Source organism: Ascaphus truei, chromosome 4 (genome assembly GCF_040206685.1).
Source record: "Ascaphus truei isolate aAscTru1 chromosome 4, aAscTru1.hap1, whole genome shotgun sequence".
In the NCBI taxonomy this organism is placed as follows: domain Eukaryota; kingdom Metazoa; phylum Chordata; class Amphibia; order Anura; family Ascaphidae; genus Ascaphus; species Ascaphus truei.
In genome coordinates, this window is record NC_134486.1 from 320,411,952 (window position 1) to 320,416,675 (window position 4,724).

A 4,724-nucleotide genomic window follows, 5' to 3' on the forward strand; every position below is an offset into this window, starting at 1 on the left:
GTATTTTATTTTTGTATATTTGTTTGTTATTTTATGATTGATATATTATATTTAAGGCATGTCCTGAAAGTTTAGATCTTGTCAGTTTGTCATTATCTACTGGCTTGAAATACACTGTTTGCTTGTAGTTTCTGCAATCACCTATGGGGACAAGTGGATGCAGTTAAGGAACTTCACCAATGAATTACACTATGATGCTAGTTAAAGGATCAACCATATGACATCAGAAACATACTGAACCCCCGAGGAAGTGGATGAGCTCCACGAAATGCATATGGTATTGTGGGAAATTTCTCCCATGAAGGCAGTGTGAGACATCTCAGTCTTGCACATCCAGAGTACGCGGTGCACGGAGACTGAGCTGTCTCCCTTGAACTTTGACGGAGTGGATATGATTCTAATGCTGAAGCAAGCCTTCCAGTCACATTGATCCAACTTGGAGGAAGCACAGTACCTCCCCCGTTGGGACAGGGACGTTTGTTATGTATTCCGTGAAAGAGTCACACGGATCTTCCATGCATGCTTGGGATGCACCTACTGTAGGTTGAGTGCACCTAAGAGGTGTTTCCTTTCCTCCCTACGGGATCATCCGCTATCATCCTTCCTGCTTTGAGCAGCAACACTGACAGACGTGTTCAGGAGTAGACTACAGAGCATCTTGAACCAGCATCTGAGCTACACACTCTGGTGATATAAAGATCTGATTTCCTGTAAACTTTATTACACTATTGCGTGCCCCTGCTCTTTTCTCTTTTTTTCTCTCCATATAAACTCGCACGTGTAGAAATTCAATGACACACATATGGGTTTGAATCAGGTTCCATAGAAACACGAATGTGCATACAAGTTTATCGGTAGTATTCGTATCACACAATATAATTCATTCATCTACTGTATTTCTTCTCAATTACTAATATATAACATTCTCATTTTACAGGTGAAATTGTACCATATCCATATTTTAAAAATACTTTGTAGTCATCTGATGCTTTTAGGGGAATAAGTGGTGGGTTACATTTAAATATATTGGATATCATATCATATCATACGAAATGAATGGGAATAAAGGATTGGTTACTGTACATTGTATTTCGATTGAAGAAACATTAGCGCCACATATCATTACTTTGGAGTATTGCAACCAAGGCTAAAACTCATTTTTCCGGTCGCGATGCACTCGCAAATCAGCTGTGAACAGCCGACAAAACATCGGCACTGAAAGTAAATTATACTATATTTGTAAGTAGACCCGTTTTTTGGGACTATAGCTTTCTACTTTTGGCTGGTGTGAGTGCCCCAAATAGATTTGTTGTTCTATTTGCATACTTTTGAAGTCATAAAACCATTGATCCTATATTCTACCGCTTGGAAAATCAATCACGTTGCAGATCATCTTAAAAAAACATAACTTATTTAACGTTCCTCTGTAATTTCCCTAATAAAGGCATTTAAAAGTCATTTCATTGGTCACCAATGTGTAAACTCTGTTTACCCCAATTTTGTCATATAACACTAAGCCTGTTTCTAAGGCTTTCTACCACCGTATAACTCATTCCACTTGTTTAGTAGTGTTGTACTGATGCAGCCACGAGTATCCGAACACATGCCTTGAAAAATCTGGGGCAATACCCCAGTAATGCTGCAACATTTCTGTGACATTTCTGCAGACAGACTAATGGCCCATTGGATTAACACAGCGGGGGTCCCTGGCAGTCCCATTCAGTTGGCTTACCGGGATTATAGTAAAGTATTTGACACTGTTCCACTTACAGATGCAGCCACGAGTATCCGAACACTTGCCTTTGAAAATCTGGGGCAATCTCCCAGTAATGCTGCAACATTTCTGTGACAGTCAGTTTGAATGGGACTGCCAGGGACCCCCGCTGTGTTAATCCGATGGGCCATTAGTCTGTCTGCAGAAATGTCACAGAAATGTTGCAGCATAACTGGGAGATTGCCCCAGATTTTCAAAGGCAAGTGTTCGGATACTCGTGGCTGCATCTGTAAGTGGAATAGTGTCAAATACTTTACTATAATCCAGGTAAGCCAAATATACTGCCCTGTCATGCTTACTCTGTATGACATGATTTCCCCAAGTTAACCCATTCAGCCTAGAATTTTGTAATTTGGATTTGGCTTTTGCTTATGAATGCCAAATATTCAACAACACTTACATTCAACAATGTTTCTATCGAATTTCATACTATTGATGTCAGGCTCACTGGCTTGTATTTACTAGCCTTCTTCATACTGCCAGTTGTATGTATGTAGATATATCTTTATTTATATAGCATCATTAATGTACATAGTGCTTCACAAAAGTAATACACGTGACATAAATCATATAAATAACAAATAATACAAATAACAGGTCATGGGAATAAATGCTTCAGACATAAAAGTAACATTAAGGAAAAAGAGTCCCTGTCCCGAAGAGCTTACAATCTAATTGGTAAGTAGGAAGAACGTGGAGAGACAGTAGGAGTGCGTTCTGGCAAGTGCGCCTGCAAGTGGCCAAGGTCGATGTATGAGGCGTATAGTATCAGCCACGGAGCTAGTCATATGCTTTGTTAAGGAGGTGGGTTTTAAGATGGATCTTAAAGTTGGATAGAGAGGGTGCTAGTCGGATATTGAGGGGAAAGTTTTATGCTTTTATGAAGCAAGATTATTTCTGCCGTCCTCGGTTTCTCTTAAACTCTGGAACTAAACTTGATTGGTGATTGGTCTGTAAGTGGAGATTTAACTGAAGTTACTAAAATATGTAATATTTTTTTTTAATTATAATAATAAAACACATATTCTGTTTAATCTTGACTTTGAGTTATTCACAGTGGGGCATTGAAGTTGTTTAAAGGCACCAGTGGGCCCACACAGTTCTCCAATTTGCCCTCCTCTGTTGACATTCTCAACATGAGAATTAAACAGCATGTGTGCCTTTTCATGATTTTACATCTGAGTTTACTAAGATATGATCAGCTGTTCACAGCTTTGTGGTTACAAACATTTCTAATACCCATTGCTCTTTGCTTATTAAATCATTCAAGTCTGCGGTTCTCTTGGTGGTTGAATATTTAGAATTTCTGGTGGCTAAAATGAACTTTACAATACTTTAGGGTGAACACAATTAAACCTAATTAGTCTTGTGTATTGAGAGTTACAGTGGATGCCTGTTAGGATCCTCAGTAATTTTAATTAGTTACAATGTTCTTCATGACTTTGCATTGTGTTCCTATTCTATTACAATCCCTCTGTAAATTGATTTCCATGTATTCCCTTTCATAGAGAACAAGAAGCAAAAACCACTGTCGGTCCATAAGAGCAAATTAAATGTAAGCACGTTGAAAAGTAGTTATATAGGCTACACATAAAGGAAAAAAGAAGGAAACTGATCATGTGGGCACTCTAAAATCCATCTCCCCATATAAGAAAGATACAGCAAAAATAATTAATCAAAAAAAATAATTTATTGCTTTATAAAACATAATTTTTATTAGAACTATCTACTCACTCAAGACGTTTCATCAATATTGATCATGTCTGTATGCTGAGTTTCAATAAATGTGTTTGCTGCATCCTTCGAAAAGAGCTCCAAGATCACATATGTATGATAACACCATTTATGTACTGTACTACAAGCACATGTCCCCAAAATATTAATACCAGTATAGTACATAAAGTCATCAGAAATATAAAGACAATTGCTGTGTCCTCAAAAAGATAAATTAATCAATTGCTCCTTGACTGGACACAGGTATATAACCCCCAGACTTCAAGAAATCAAAATCTCCATTAGTTGCATTTCAGAAGTGTACAGTATATAATTTACAATATACTTTTGTGCTTTATACTTTTTTGGTGTGCACTGTCTCACTTATCCTTTTTGGTATTCTTGTTTTCCACCTTAAACATTTGCACCGACTTTATTAATACTATTCGTATTATTGAAGTGTACGCCATTATATCTTTTGCTCACATTTCATCAATTACTGACAGAGTCACTGATACCTTTGGTTTCTCTCAGACAGATCATGCACGTATGTTACAGGATCCTTCGTTGTGTGGGGATACTCTGCAGATGGTCGTAAGGAAAATATTCCTAGATAAGTTGAGACACTGCATAAAAGAGAGATGAATCTGCAGTTACATAGGAGTACCTTGTCAGAGTACCTCGGGGTGAAGAAGATTCCACAAGGAATATATATTTTCACCAATACACTTTGAAGTTTTCTACAATTGAGTGCTGTCTCTTGCTTTACCAGACCTTGGAACGGTAACGTATGTCTATATATATATATATATATATATATATATATATATATATGTTTGCTGGGTGATAATGGTGAAAGGCAGGGTTGCAGACCTGTCTAAGACATGCAAATGAACATACAGTAATATTTACAGTTGCTTTATGCTTTACTGTGGAGGGTTTTAGTCACTTTTTTTTACCCACCATAACCTTAATAGTGGTGGTGATTACCTACTCTTATCTCATTTGAGCAAATGTCAGCAAGCCAACCTCACACTGATGATACCCATCTAGGTTGAAACATGTCTGTGAGTGGGTTAACTGACTTTGCATCTCCCAAGTCCTTGCTTAAAAGCTGTGTTTAAAGCAGCACGCATTGGCTAAGGGTTGCTCATGTAATGTGAGCATGAGATAAAAAGTGGCACTGTGTGCTCATTTGCATGTCATTTCCCAGAATCCCTTGCTGCAGTGGAAGTGC

General features: G+C 37.8%; 1 long non-coding RNA gene across 3 annotated transcripts in view; it reads left to right on the forward strand.

Moving 5' to 3' along the window:
- LOC142492124 (uncharacterized) overlaps positions 1-4,263 on the forward strand; it is a 67,349-nt gene extending 63,086 nt beyond the window's left edge. For 2 of the 3 annotated variants that reach the window (XR_012800755.1, XR_012800757.1), the window contains exons 3-4: positions 3,283-3,329; positions 4,026-4,263. This is a non-coding gene — a long non-coding RNA (uncharacterized LOC142492124). Of the gene's footprint in view, positions 1-3,282; positions 3,330-4,021 lie in introns of all 3 variants that reach the window. The other variant, XR_012800756.1, reaches the window with a different exon arrangement.
- The last annotated feature ends 461 nt before the right edge of the window (positions 4,264-4,724 follow it).